Source organism: Ambystoma mexicanum, chromosome 9 (genome assembly GCF_040938575.1).
Source record: "Ambystoma mexicanum isolate Mex_15411 chromosome 9, UKY_AmexF1_1, whole genome shotgun sequence".
NCBI classification, from domain to species: domain Eukaryota; kingdom Metazoa; phylum Chordata; class Amphibia; order Caudata; family Ambystomatidae; genus Ambystoma; species Ambystoma mexicanum.
The window spans coordinates 520,027,112-520,042,500 of NC_090931.1; the positions used below are offsets into that span (position 1 = coordinate 520,027,112).

A 15,389-nucleotide genomic window follows, 5' to 3' on the forward strand; every position below is an offset into this window, starting at 1 on the left:
GGGGATAGAGGGTAGGGTGTATGGCGGAAAGCAGACTACAGACTAGGAGTACACAGAACAGGTTATCATGCTGTGTTCTTTCGTGCAGAGAGGCGCCCTGACCTCTTTTTGTATGTAAAAGGAACTTGGGGTTTGTCACCCTAAATTATCTAGGGTTATCCAGACGTGGACCACTTGCTCACTGTGCTCAGAGAGGCACAGCTCCACGTCACTGATGAGGCATGACTAGGCCGAACACATGTCTGGGGTTGTTGTTGGTACTCTTGTTGAAAGGAGGATTGTCATAGCATTTCGGTGCTGGACTGCTTAAGTGGGCAAGACAAAGACTGATATGCAAATGGATATTCCTCCTTTGTGAAAAGTACAGTGAGCTAAAACATGTGGCTGCAGACTCTTGAGTGGGTACATACCCACAGAACAGGTCATCATGCCGTGTTCTTTCTTGCAGGGGGCGCTCTGACCTCTTTTTGTAGGAGAACTGCCTGTCCAAGATTAGTGGCTTCTCTAGAGCTGGTGTCCATCAAATAGTGTCTGTAAAAGGCAGATGGAGTTGGCCATGTTGCCGGCTTTGCAAATACATCCCAGGACACCCCATCTATGAAATGGTATGGATGCTGCCTTAGCCGTAACTTAATGTGCCTCAGCAGGCAAAGGCCTCAATCACTCTGATATGTCTGGCTGACTTCATTGCCACAAAGGCCAGGTTAGAAAGTTAATGTCTGCTGTGAGCATGGGTTCAAAGGGTTTATGGGCAATGGCTGAAAGAATTGCATTATGGTCCAACAATGAATGCAGCGCCTTCACAGGAGGAAATAAACACAAGAAACCCCTAAAGTTCCAGCGTACCACAGGATTAGATGTAGCAAAAAACCCAGATTGTATACACTCCTATACACTCCGTTAAGTTAGATATGTACGACAGGACTTGACCGAAATACCAGACACCCCCAGATTAAAGATGAATGACCATACCTGGGGTCAAGGATGCATTTAAGGGGATTAGATCCATTCTGCAAGTACCAGTGACAAGAACTGAGGTGTCTGCTTTTGTACTGAGCGTGCAAGATTCCTGGATGATTGTCAAATTATGTGACAAACCGAGAAGACTCAAGGAGCCAACTGCCCAAGTTATGAGGGGAGGGGTGTGTTTGAGTGTATTTTCCCCTATTGCTTCCGTTTGAAATTGTTTTATTCGATCCTCCGCTTCTGTTAGTCGTCGCCTGATTAGCATAAGTATTCCCGCCTCCCTGGAGATGCATTCTCCCCTTATAACCCATTTAAAGCTTTCCCATAGAGTCGCTTGTGTACTCACTGACCCGGTGTTTAGTTCGAAGAAGTGGATAGCGCATCCCGGAATGCCCCGTCTGTCAGGCTGTCGCTCTTGAACACTCATTGCGTTCTCCCCGTCTTCCTGTCATGTAATGTTAGGGCCAGAAGTACCGGTGCATGATCTGACAGTGTGCGTGCTAGTCTGTAACGCCAACTACCCCTTGTCAGTGTCTGAGATATCAGGAAATAGTCTAATCGGGATGCTGAGCCGTGTACTGTGGACTGAAAAGTGTATCCCCCTCGCCCAGGGCATCTCAGTCTCCAAACATCCTCTATCTCCCATGACCAGCACATGTCTTGTAGCTTGTTCGTTACCTTGGACACTGGGCAAGTGGTTCTTCCTGTTCTATCTAGCCCAGGGTCCATTACGGCATTGAAGTCCCCTGCTCAAATAATTTCCACAGGAGGGTTCGCTTCTAGTTGCCTCGTGATCCACCCTAAGGTTTCCACCGAGTCCTGATTTGTTCCATAACAATTAATCAGGGTGTACACCCGACCATGAATTGTCCCACGTACCATTATGGTGCGCCCCTCCCGATCTTTGCACTGGGTGATCAGCCGAATACCGCACTGTGTTGCGCAGAATTATGCACCCTCCCTGGAGTACCCAGAGTGCAGTCCGGAGTTCCACCGGGCCCAAGACCGTACGACCACTGGTTGAGCGGAGCCTCTCCCTGTCCCTTTCTGCTGCACAGATAGATGGGATGGTGGGCACAGCGGGGGGTTTGCAAGGGAGATGCCGCTGATGGGTGCTCCAGTCAGTGGTCCCCCAGGCTCCCGTACACAAGGGCCGCCTGCTGCGCTCCGCACCTCAGGTCTGGTCGTGGACTTCTGCGTATAATCGCACGTGTGATCAGGTCTTCCTAGGGTGTCTCGTCTTTGTTCATTGCCCTCCAGTGGCGGGTCTCTGACAGCTCTGGTTGGTCCTCCGGCCCTCTTCCTCATTCTCCAGGGTCGGGCTGTATGATTAGGGCATGTCGCACGCTCGTCCTCTGCTGCACCCTCAAAAAGTCGAAGGCTGGGAGACGTTGGGCATTTTTAAACTTGTTGACCATCTGCAGAATATCTTGAGCCCTCACCTCTGGTGGCAAGGCTTTTCCCAGGGAAGTGTCCAGGACCGCTCCAATGAACTGGAGTCTCTGTGATGGTATCATCTGTGACTTCTTTAAATTGAGGGAGAAGCCCTGTTTGTGAAGGAAGTGGCAGACATAATCTAGCTGGGTCTGAGCTTGTTCTGAAGATACAGCCCTGATCAGCCAATCGTCCACATAGGGGTAGACGTGGATCCCTTCCCTCCTTAGACTCGCAGCCACTACCGACATTAGCTTGGTGAAGACCCTCGGGCGGAGGTCAGCCCAAATGGCAGAACTCGAAATTGATAATGAGAGTCGCCAATTGCGAACCTCAGGTATTTCCTGTGTTTGAGATGGATTGGCACATGGAAATAAGCATCCTGAAGGTCCAGAGATACCAGCCAGTCCTGGAGCTGGAGGGCCTGAAGGATCTGAGAGAGAGTTACCATCTTGAACTTGTCCTTCCTGAGGAACTTGTTCAATTCTCGTAAGTCCAGGATGGGTCTCAGTCCTCCGTCCTTCTTTATTATGAGAAAGTAGGGGGGAGTACCAGCCCTTGTTCCTGTCCGCTACAGGTACCGGTTCTATGGCACCTTTCTCTAGCAGGTCTATAATTTCCTGCAAGAGGAGAGGATCTGGAACTTTAAGAGAGCTGTTCCCCGGTGGATGACTCTGAGGGATGTGTAGAAAGGGTAGGCAGTAACCCTGGGCAACTGTCTCCAATGCCCAAGCATCTGACGTAATAGCCTACCATTCCGTCAGATGGTGAGTTAACCTGCCCCTTACAGGAGTCTTGTGTGGAGAGACCTCAGAGTGGTTTGGGGGCGGCTGATGCAGATGCCGAGGGTAAAGAGGCACCTGCTGCTGCTGCGGCCTTAGTACTTTTAACCCGTCCACCTCGGGTGGATCTCCTTTGGCCTCTTTGAGCCAGCTGTCCTTTGCCTTTCCCGAATGCGGAATAATAGCGGAAGGACTTTCCTCTCCCAGAGGTTCCTGAGGGGCGAAAAGGAGTTTGGCGGATAGCAGCTCCTAAAGATTTTGTTGCTACTTTAGATGTCTGCAACTTTTCCAGACTGTCATCAGCCTTTTTTTCCGAATATCCGAATAATGAAGAGCCGTCAAAGGGCATATTCAAAAGTCTGGCTTGTATATCTGGAGCAAAGCCAGACTTTCGCAACATCGCATGCCTGCGGATTGTTGTACTTGCCGCCATGGCCCTGCTGATACTGTCAGCGGAATCGATGCCAGTTTGAAGTGACTCGCATATGGCATCTTTGCCATCTTTAATAATGTTAAGGAAGGCTTCCTTTTCCTCTCCTTCGGGTATGCAGTCAGCCGCTGATGAAGCACACTCCCACAGTGTGTGACTGAACCTGGCGAGCGTACAGGTGGCGTTGATGGACTTCAACGCCATACTACAAGCAGAGAAGACTTTCCTTGCCATATAATCGTACCTCTTGTCATCTCTATCCTGTGGGACAGTAGGGTAAGCGGTCCTGCTGCTTGATGAAGTTGCCGCTTGGGCCACCAGGCTCTCTGCAGTCGGGTGTTTCGATAAGTATTCAGGGTCAGCTGCAGCTACCCTATACTTGGCTGATAATCTTTTATTGACAGCAGGGATAACTTCAGGAGTTTCCCAGTTAGATGCAATCTTTCTTTGTAAGGCTGTATGGAAGGGGACCACAGTATCCTCCTGTGGACCTTTGTCTAATATGTCTGTCAGGTCATCCCGTTGAAGAACAGGCGAAGGCGCAGACCAACCCATGAATTCAATAATTCTTGCCATCAGGGTTCTATAGGGTGTTTCGGCATGTTCCCCTGGGTCTGGCTTAACAAAATCCACTTCTGGGGAAGTGTCCAGCCCACTTGCCTCATGTAATGACTCATGGAGGTCTTTCAACCTTCTTTCCTCAGAGGTGAAATCCTCTGAAACAGGTAGTGTGGGCCTCTGCAACCCAAAGGTTTCCTGGTCAGAATCTTCCCCTTCTTCATAAATTGAAGATAATCCAGGGTACTCTGACCTCTGAAATGGTATAAAACCCATTTCTAAGGCAGAAGGAGCCAAACTCGTCATTATTGGGCCAGAAAACGTCGATGCCGTCGACGCCGATGTGATAGGCTTCAAAGGCGCCGAGAACGGCGTTGAGAAAACCGGAAGAGGCCTCAAAGAACTCGAGAGGATCGGGATCCTACTGGGGGATATCGACGACGGTCTCGGCGTCGAGCCGGAGGCTCTTGGAATCACCGTTGGCTGTGGAGTAGCCGTGGTCTTCTCTTTCATCGGCATCGATGTCAGCGTCGACGATGGCATCGAGTCGATCGACCGATATGTCGAAGAACCCTTCGACAAGGGCCTCGATGGCGCCGATCCATGCGTCGAAGGGATCTTCGACGACGGCGTCGAAGACGGTGCCTTCTTACCCGATGGCCCGTGGCGCTCTCGGGTGGAATGTTTCGCCGGGTGCTGCAACTCGCAGCGTTTTGATTTTTTGGGTTTTTCACCCGGGGTATCACCCTCAGCTGTCTTCGAGGGGGTCGAGGCCGCTTTCTCGAAGACGCTTCACATTTTCTTCCTGAATTCCTCCCACTCAGCCTGAGAGATCTAGAATGGGAATGTTTTCGACGGCGAGGAGACGAATGCCTCGACTCGGCCCAAGAAACTTTTGAGGAGGTTTTGACTGACTTACCTCTCTCGAGCTTCCCCTTCTGCTCCTTAAAGGCTTTCGCCGTCATGGACATGCAGTCCTCACACTCCGAACAATGGTGCTCGGCTCCCAAGCACCACAAGCAGATCCTGTGTGGATCCGTTATCGACATTTTTTTAAGCCGGATCACGGCGTTGTCGGTTCCGATGAAGATGGCATCGAGAACGAGTTGGTATATTCGAGTAGATGTAGATTAGATTATCTGACTGAACTGAGCAACGATGTTCCGAGGTCCCACGAAGCACAGAAAAACGGAACTGAGCTACGGACGCCGCGCGTGGCTATTTATGGGCATGGTGACGTCGGCGCCGATACGGTGGCCGTCGAGGGACATCAACTCGGCAGACGTCGACGCGCAGTGCCCAATACAGAAAAACTTTCCGAGGCCAGCAAGCTGGAAACGTATTATCAAAGATAAGGAATATGTCGGAGGACACAATCCCTTCGAAGCAATATTCACATGCAGTCTGAGATATAGTGGCTGAAGACTGGGTCCAAATCAATGAAGAAGCTAGTGCCTGTTGGGAAGGGCACCAGTATGGCTGTCTAGGAGGAGCGGACTATGGATCAGAATATGTGAGAGACCCCCAAAACTAGTGGATATTGGGTCAACATAGGAGCCCAATCCACTTTTGGTTTAAAGGAGCCCCTTGACATGGTCGGAGGCAAAGGAGCCAACTTTGACTGATTGTTCTAGACCATTGACTGATCATTTTAAACCACCTCCTGAGGCGAGCCCCACAAGTCTCAGATGACAACACAGATTGCAAGTTTGTCATAGTCAAAATAGCAACCCGTGAATTCTGGGTGGATGCCATTTTGATATCTATGGCCTGTAGCACAGGTAAGGGATTTGGAGTGCAAACAGACTCTGAGCCGAAGGCTTCTTGCTCTCGGGGCGAGACCCACTAGTGTCAGTTACAGACTTCTTGTTGGAGCTCGAGGTGCATGCCCCTGGGGCCATGTCCCGATAGCAGTCTTGGTAGAAAACTACTTTGAGCTCTCGGTTGTAGGACCGATAACAGGCCTCCGTGAGCCCTCTGTGTTACTACCAGTAGTAGACCCAGCTGGTTGGAGCAACTTCCCACCCTTCAAGCAGTAGAAACATACCGATCCTTCCCAGACTGCTTCTGGCAAGGAGGCACCATACAGGCTTGCCCTACACACTGAATCACGAAAGTAATGCCAAGACCTCACAAAGCTCTTCAGGTGTTCTGGAGGTTCAGAGTAGAAGACCTTTCCAGCTGGAGAGAATTTTCCTAAAGGCCCACTGGGACAGGGAATTCCAGAGCGTGCATGCCTCTCTGAGATGATTAGGCCTCAAACATTCCAAATAAAAGGAGGGTGGATCCCACGCTGAGTAATGTAGTGCTGCACTAAAAACCTACACACTGAAAAGCCTACTTTTGTGCCCTTCATAAACCGTGAGAATGGAAGGTGGAAGCCGGGTAAAGATTGTGAGGAAAGAGAAAACATTTGCAGAGCGAAGCAGAGCTGTCTGCGCAGAAAAAGGGACTAATGGGGCGTTGCTGCTGAGCGGGGCTAGTCTGTGTTGAAGCCATGCCCTCAAAATTGAAAAATGCTGAGGAAAAGGCTATTTGTTGAACATAGATGTGCTGGTCCTGTTGCAATGTGTTGTACACCCATAGCTATGAAGGAAAGGAGATGAGACAGAGTATAACATCAGGAGGAGCATTCACCTGAAAGATAAATTCCAGTTACTCAACGTAGTGACTACAGTACTCATAGTCCTTAGTCCCCTTTCCGACATCGACGTTTTCTCGCCCAATAATGACGAGTTTGGCTCCTTCTGCCTTAGAAATGGGTTTTATACCATTTCAGAGGTCAGAGTACCCTGGATTATCTTCAATTTGTGAAAAAGGGGAAGATTGTGGACGTCTCCCAACATTGGGACGGTCCCGGAAACTTTGGCAGTGAAAAATTTAGCTTCCCCTTTAAATTTAGCATAGCGCACAGGAGGGGGGGGGGGGGGCAGGTACCACCCTGCTTGTTCAGGTAAAACATTGACGGTCCTGCACAGAACCACAGAGCCCCTGATTAGAGGCAGAAAAGCCTGGAGAGCCAGGCCCACTGCCCTGAGCTCGAGCAGATTGATATACAGGAGTGTCTCTGCCCTGGACCATGAGCCATGAATGGAGTAGCCCTCCAGGGTATCCCCCCAGCCCAACAGCAAGGAATCCGTCGTCACCACCAGGGTGGGCTCTGGTCAGGACGGGGGGAGGGCTCCAACTGCCACATTGCAGTCCATCAGCCACCAGCGAAGATCCAGGATGAGGAGCAGGGGTATTGGGATGCTGTCCATCTAAGACCCCATCTCCAGGTCCCAATTAGCTGGCAGGTGGAGATGAAGGCGCATCATCTTGAGGCAGGCGTGCTGGATTGTGAGCGTGCAAGACGCCATTAGTCCCAGAAGGTGCTGCAACCACCATGCCAAGGTGGTGGAGTTGGCCAGAAAGTGCCCTACTGCCTTGCGGAGGGAGCGGAGACTCTCGGGCATGGGGAACACCCACTGCATCGTTGTGTCCAAGCACACTCCAAGATGGGAGATCCGTAAAGCTATTTTATTTTGCCTTCAAAACGATTTTGCACAGATAAATCGAATTACTTTCGATAAGCACAAAAGTATGGACAGACGTTTTTTCTTAATGGAAATACAGGTGAGTATAGTCCTCTTCAATTATCGAGAGTCAATTTCCACAGTGGTGCACGAGTATACAATATAGGTAGGTAGTGACTTAGAACTTGTGCAGGGTGTGACCCAGGACTGTAGTAGGTCCGGGGGTATTCAACAAAATAGTGTGCACAACACTATCCATCAACACATATATACAAAGGTTGTGCCACAAAACATCGACACAGAGGTGTTTCGGCCAAACAGGGCTGTGTAAGGGCCCGTGGTGGTGGTGGCCTTCATCAGGATGATCACTGGTAGTGGTGCTGTCCGTATAGGTAATCTGTGGGGGAAGGGAAAGCTGTCAGGATCTCAGGGGATTGATGATTGATTCAAAAATTAATGAATAATGGCCGATTGGTGCCTCAAATACACCAGTGGTGTATCTAAAAACAGTAGTGCAGCGGGGACGCTGTGCTTGGAGTCCTGTTATGGGTACTGGACTCTGGGAACCATGTCTGCAGTGAGCATGGGAAGACTCGTATGGTTCGGGTCTCCTTGGCCAATAAATACAGCCTTAGGCCTCCAGGAGCTGTAAGAGAAAGGATAACAGGCTTACCTATGCGCTCGAGGAGGACCGTGCCAGTGAACAGCAGGGTCCAGGCACATCCAGCATGGGATTGTGCGGTAAGTGACTGGAGACACCAGTGGTGTGGGTGCCCACTCAGTGGGTTTGTAAGGTCACGGTATATTAAAGGGGTCTCAAATAAAGTGCCTATTAGAGCCCTACCGACTGTTGTGTGAGCTAAGCGCTAGGAGGCGCTGGCAGTGGTCTCAGGAGTGTTGATTTTATTTAAAAGTGTCAAAAAAACGTTCACAGGAAAAGCGAGTGGAGATTGCAAATACATCTCTTGGAGTAACTAGGGTGTCTAATCTTGCCTCGGTGTGTCAATTAGTGACAGTGCCTGTCTGACCTCTGTGCAAGGATGTGTAGCTGCCCATGGGGTGATCTATAGGAAGTGGCAGTGACCCTCAAGATAATCAAGTAAAATGAAGGAAAACACAGCCACGCTGAGCGTGCTCTTGACTGTGGCGAGAATGCATCATAAAGTCTAACAGGGCACGGAGAGTAATTTGGAATGTGAAACCAGTGAGGTTTTGTGGGGAGCGCTGGGGGTGCCTGGACTAGGTGCTGTATCATGAAGAAAAACGCAAAAAATGAAAACATGAGATAAAATGGCAGCTTGTGTTACCGAATGGAAAAAATGGCATCTGCACTCCTTGTGGCTCTGGATTCTACAGAGGAGTGTTGCTGTCAATGTTAGAACCACTGTGCCAGCTCGACATCCAGCCAATGGGCTGCTGGCTAGGTGCAGGGGTAGGCCAATAGTTACAGAGCAAGCTAACAACAGAAATGATAGGTTGGGAGTAATTGACCAATGGGATGCAGATGCATCATCAGTGTCACAACTATATGAGTGTAGCCCATGGAAATGACAGCAGGGCCCCTAATGATGGATGGCAACTGCAAGTAGATGGATGCAGGTGGTAGTGGACCCCTGGGGATGATATGAGGGGTAGCCTTCTGCTTGATTGGTGGTGGGACGGCTGTTGCTATGGCTGTGTGAGCCTAGGGTGGTGGCTTAAACAATGTTGACATTTTCAACACACCATTTTCTAAAAAGGTAAAGGAGAAAACATGGAGTCACTGGGTGTATAGTGACTATTGTAAGTAACCAAAAGCCAGACAAATGGGAAAAACACACCACGCCTTAGTTCAATGGCTAACATATGTATGATGCAACTTCACTTTACATGGTGCATGTATCTCAGCAATCAGAAGGAACACGCAACTGTAAATAAACATTAGTAAACATTAGTGGTGCGTGTAACCAGCTGGTTCTATAGAGTACATGATGCCCAAAACATGGGCACTGCTGAATATGTAGTGTGTGCCCAGTCGAGGGCATCTGATGTCTAAATGGAGATCTAAACACCACGGTGGGGGTCAATCAATCCCAGAAATGTTTCCACTCTACGGTGATATTAAGGCCAGTTCTGACTTTGTCCAGTCAGTGGACCCATTTTTGCTCAAGCCTGGTGAGGGCTAGATTGATATTGCCTCCTCTTTTTTGTTGTTGAAGTTGTTGCAGAATAGTCCATGTGAGTATATCGTGGGGTGGCCTTTTTTGCTGAAATGTTCCACCAGAGGTTTGTCTTGTATTGAGTTCCTGATGCAAGAACGATGTTCGCTTATCCTTTGTTTTATGGGTCTGATGGTCTTCCCAATGTAAATGAAGTCACAGGGACATCTGATCACATATATGACATTTTTGCTTTTGCAATTGGTGTGATTTCGCATTGTCCACATGAAATTCTTGTGAGTGAAGGTCTTCTGGTCTCGGTGTAGTGACACGCGACGCATTTTCCACATGAGTAGTGTCCTACTAGTGGCGGTAAGCCCCATAGTGTGGGTTGTTGTTTCTCTGGTTCCAGAAACGTATCTACCAGGGTGTCTTTGAGGTTCCTATTCTTGTTAAACGCAAAAAGAGTTTTTTTGTCCAAGGTCCCTTTGTTTTTTATTAGATGCCAATGTTTGTTTATGGTGGTTTTTACCAGGTTACTGATGGGGTTGAACGTCGTGACACAGACTGTCCGGTCTATGGGGTCCTTAGTGCTGGACGTTAGACAAATAGTGCGATCAGTGTTGGCTGCCCTTTTCTGTGCCATTTTGATCGATTTTTTGGGGTAACCTCTTTCACTTAGGCGTGTCTGGAGTTGTTTGGCATGATGTTCGAACATCTCTTTCTCGGTACAGTTTCTGCTTATTCGGAGGAATTGTCCGTATGGTAGCTTGTATTTTAATCCTCTGTGTCGATGTTTTGTGGCACAACCTTTGTATATATGTGTTGATGGATAGTTTTGTGTACACTATTTTGTGAATACCCCCGGACCTACTACAGTCCTGGGTCACACCCTGCACAAGGGAATAGTTTCTTACCTGTAACTCCATTTCTCCAGCATTGGTATCTTTCATGGATTCACATGCTTAGAATATTCCCCGTCGTCAGACTGGGACCCCTCGGTACACATATATAGCCTTTTCCTATAGGAAAACTTCTGACACTTTTGTGTCCTATCTACGTCCTTTTGGGGCCCGCATACGCATGCCCCGTAGGACGTCGCGGTATAAAAGCCCCGCCCCCGCGGCTCCCTTCAGATTTCGGCCCCTCCAAAGTAGGAAGGGTCAAACCTATCAAGCATATACATTGCATTCCGGGCGCGGCTGGCGGGCGCATGTGAATCCATGAAAGATACCAATGCTGGAGAAATGGAGTTACAGGTAAGAAACTATTCCCTTCTCCAGCATTGGATCTTTCATGGATTCACATGCTTAGAATAGATTGTATAGCAGTAAACCGGAAGACGGCGGTGAGAATACAATGCAATATACACTCACAAAAATACACAATGCATAGGTACACAAGAAATAAGTTTACCTATATATCTGTACCTCCATAAAGCATATGGTCACCAACAGGTAGAAAAAACTCTCCACAGTGTAGAGCTTACCTTATTGAAACAGATGGCGCAGGACTGCTCTTCCCATCTGCACCTCGTCCGCATGCTGCCTCGCAAGGCAGTAGTGGCGGGTAAACGTGTGGGGCACCGACCATGCTGCAGCCTGGCATATGTTCGTTAGCGGAATTCCTGCCCATAATGCTGCTGAAGAGGACGTTGATCTTGTAGAATGGGCTCTAGGATGCCCTTGCAGCGGCCTTCCGGCCTTGGAGTGGCAAAACGCAATCGTCGACGAGACCCACCGAGCCAGTCCTTGCTTAGAAATTGCATTTCCTCTCGTCGACAGACCATACGCGATGAACAGTTGTCGAGTAGACCTGAGTTCTTGTGTACGATGTAGGTAAATTTTAGGGCCCTCTTAACGTCCAAGGTATGAAGAGCTTTTTCCGCTGCCGATGATAGGGTCGCGAAGAAAGTAGGGAGGACAATGGACGAGTGTTTTTGATACACCGTAGGAACTTTCGGAATGAAAGTAGGATTAGTTGCCAGAACCACCTTGTCTTTAAAGAATCTTAGGTATGGAGGGTCTACGACCAACGCTTGCAGTTCCGAGATTCTCCTAGCTGACGTGATAGCAATTAAGAACGCCAACTTCCACGATATGAATTTCATGTCCGAAGTGGCCATAGGCTCAAAGGGTGGTATCATTAAGCCTGCCAGCACTACGTTGAGACTCCATGTTGGTGGAAAATGTTTTACTGGGGGAAAAGTTTGAAATAAACCCCTCAAGTGTTTCACTAATCTGTCGCTGAATAGAGGAGACTGTCTCTTCCTCGTGAACCTAGAGATGGCCGCCAGGTGCACCTTTAGCGATGTGAAAGATAAACCCCCCCTCTGCCAAGTGAAGCAGTTAAGGCAGAACTTGCTCCGGAGTCACCTTTAACGGGTGTAGACTTTGTTGTCCTCGACACCACTCACAGAACCTTCGCCACTTATAGGTGTAAGATTTGTTGGTAGAAGGGGCCAGAGCCGTTTGCAGAATTTTCTGGCAATCCTCTGAAACGTCTAAGGTACCAAATTCCGAAAAGTCAGGAGCCAGGCTATGAGGTTGAGACTGTCCGGGTCGTGATGCCACACCGTACCTTTGTCCCGGGACAGTAGGTTCGGGACTCTCGGAAACGCTATTGGTTGTTCCAGCGACAGGTGAAGCAGGTCGGAAAACCACGGTTGCCTCGGCCAGTACAGCGCCACTAGAATTACCCGGCAACTGTACCTGCGTATCCACTGCACCGTCCTCCGTATGAGGGGGAACGGAGGAAAAGCGTAAAGAAACTTGTCCGTCCATGGGAAGGAGAACGCCCCCCCCCCATGGAACCCTCCTGAGGCCATCTGCTTGCGAATTGCTCGCATTTCTTGTTTTCCTTCGTTGCGAAGACGTCCATTGGGGGGGGGGGGTGACCCCATTTCTCGAAAACGTTCGTCAGCTGAACTGTGTCCATTTCCCATTCGTGTATCTGGGCCATCCTTCTGCTGAGGGAATCTGCTTGCGAGTTCCTCACTCCTGGGAGATGGGAGCCACAATGGATATCTCGTGCTTTAATGCCCAATTCCACACTTTCTGGCCCTCCATGAAAAGGGTCCTGGATCGCTTCCCCCCTTGTTTTCTCAAATAAAACATGGCCGTCATATTGTCCGTCAGCACTCGTACTCTCGATCCCTTGATGTGTGGTAGGAACGCCTTCAAGGTCCATCGCACTGCTCTGAGCTCTAACACGTTGATGTGTAGGAGTGATTCCGTTTGAGACCAACGACCTTGCGTTTGAAGAGTGCCCATGTGAGCTCCCCAGCCGGTTAGAGACGCATCCGTGACTATGGTTAGCTGGAACTCCGGTTCCAGTAGGGGTACACCGTTGTTCAGGTTGTGGAAACTCTGCCACCACTGAAGAGTCCGAAGCAGTTTGTCGTCGTCGATGATTATCTTGTCTGACCATGATCCTTGGGCCTGTGTCCACTGGTCTGCCAGGAACTCCTGAACTGGCCTAGTGAATAGGCGACAGTTGGCCACCAGATGGATGCAGGATGCCATGGCCCCTAGGACCGAAAAGTATTTTCTCACTGAAAGCTTGGTGTTTCGCCGTAGTCGACTCGCCAGTTGATTGAGTTTTGAGATTCTGTCGAGGAAAGGCTTCACTAGCCCCGACTGGGTTTCGAACTGTGCCCCCAGGGACACCAACGTTCTCAATGGCATTAGTGAGGATTTTTTGAAGTTTATGGCAAATCGCAGCTGTTGTAGAAGCTGCATGGTGGCTTGCAAACTTGTGTTGGTCGACGCTGGGGAGGATCCCCTTACCAGCCAGTCGTCGAGATATGGGTATACATGGTGGCCTTGCCTTCTTAGCCCGGCCGCTACTGGGGCCAGGCATTTTGTGAACGTTCTGGGGGAGAGTTTGAGCCCAAAGGGAAGAACCGTGAACTGGTAGTGAGTCCGCCCTATCACAAACCTCAGGAACTTCCTGTGTTTCCGACACATTGGAATATGGAAGTACACGTCCTGCAAATCCAGGGACGCCAGATAATCCCCTTCTTGAACGGCTCTGATCACTTCCTGGAGTGTGAGCATTTTGAATTTTAGGCTCTTTAAGGACTTGTTGAGATCGCGTAAGTCTAGAATGCGATGCCATTTTCCGTTTGGCTTTTTCACGACAAAGTATCTTGAGTAAACCCCTTGACCTTTCTGTGATGCTGGAACTAATTCTATCACACCTTTTGCTAACATGAGTGTTACCTCTTGTTGCAGTACCCTCAGATGGGAATGAGCGACGAACGCAGGTAGAATGTGCGGAGGGCTGCGCTTGAATTGTAGAGAATGCCCGTTCCTTATTGTGTCCAGCACCCATTGATTTGTCGTTATTCGTTCCCATTCGTCGACATAAGATGATACTCTTCCCCCCAGAACGGTGTGTTGCTCGTCATTGCGACGGATAGGATGGTCTCTTCCTGGAGGTCTGGAAGTTCCGGCGTCGGTTTGCTGTTTGGGAAGCACGCCTGTATCCCTGGGAGGGGTGCGCCGACCTACTGAAGGATCTGTCTCCTGACACAGAGAATCTGGAATTACCTGAAGCCCCTCTAAAGGGACGAAAAGACTTGTAGCTTCGGCCACTCTGGAGGGCACCCAATGAACGTGCTGTGTCCGAGTCCTCTTTCATTCCCTTCAGGGCCTCATCTACGTTCTCTCCGAATAGAAGGTCTCCCTCAAAGGGCATATCTAATACTTTGTATTGTACCTCCGGCCTGAAGTAGGTACACTTAAGCCATGACTGTCGTCGTAACACGACCCCATTATTGACTTGCTTGAAGCCCGATTCAGCGAGGTCCACCGCAATGTTTATTGCGTGATTGGAGGCTTCTTCACCCTCTCGGACAAGTAACATCGCCGCCTTCCTATGCTCTTCCGGAAGATGGTCCAGCAACGGAGCCAGCCTGTGCCACATTTCTCTGTCGTATCTGGCTACAATAGCCAGAGAGTTTGCAGCCTTTACTGTAGTTGCTCCCACAGATAGCACTATTTTGCCAAAGGCATCCTGACGTCTTGCCTCGTTTTCAGGCGGAGTCGTGCACTTGTGCTGGGCCTTCGCTTTCCTCGCCGCTACCACCGATTCAGGCGTTGGTTGGGAGGATAAGCACTTGGGGGTAGACTCTGGAGCCTTAAATTTTTTCTCAAGGCGACCTTTTACCGCCAGTTCCGAAAAGGGGTGACGCATTGTCTGCAAACCCTCCTTCCACACGTGATCTAGTATGGGTATTGAAAACACTGACCACCTTCTCTTACCTATGTGGTCGAAAAGAAAACAGTACTTTTTCTGTTCTTCCTGGGACAAACCGAATTCCTTACACGCCTTCTCCATCATAGAATGGAATGATGCAATATCATCCGGGGGGGGGGGGGGCGGGTGAACCGGGTTCCTTGGGGTTTCTAACTCCACCTCTGACTCCCAGGCTGGATCCCTGGAGGATGATGATTAGATATCCGACATGGCTCCTCTGTCAGACTCTGAATCTGCCAGCTCACCTTCCTCTTGGGGTGCCTGTGGTGCTGAGACTGGCGTGCGTAAATGAGTCGGTGGACGG

The 15,389-nt window shown here is 49.6% G+C and overlaps 1 protein-coding gene across 2 annotated transcripts in view; it reads right to left on the reverse strand.

Moving 5' to 3' along the window:
* USP32 (ubiquitin specific peptidase 32) overlaps positions 1-15,389 on the reverse strand; it is a 3,569,419-nt gene that overhangs the window by 1,465,393 nt on the left and 2,088,637 nt on the right. The gene's annotated exons all lie outside the window — the stretch shown is intronic.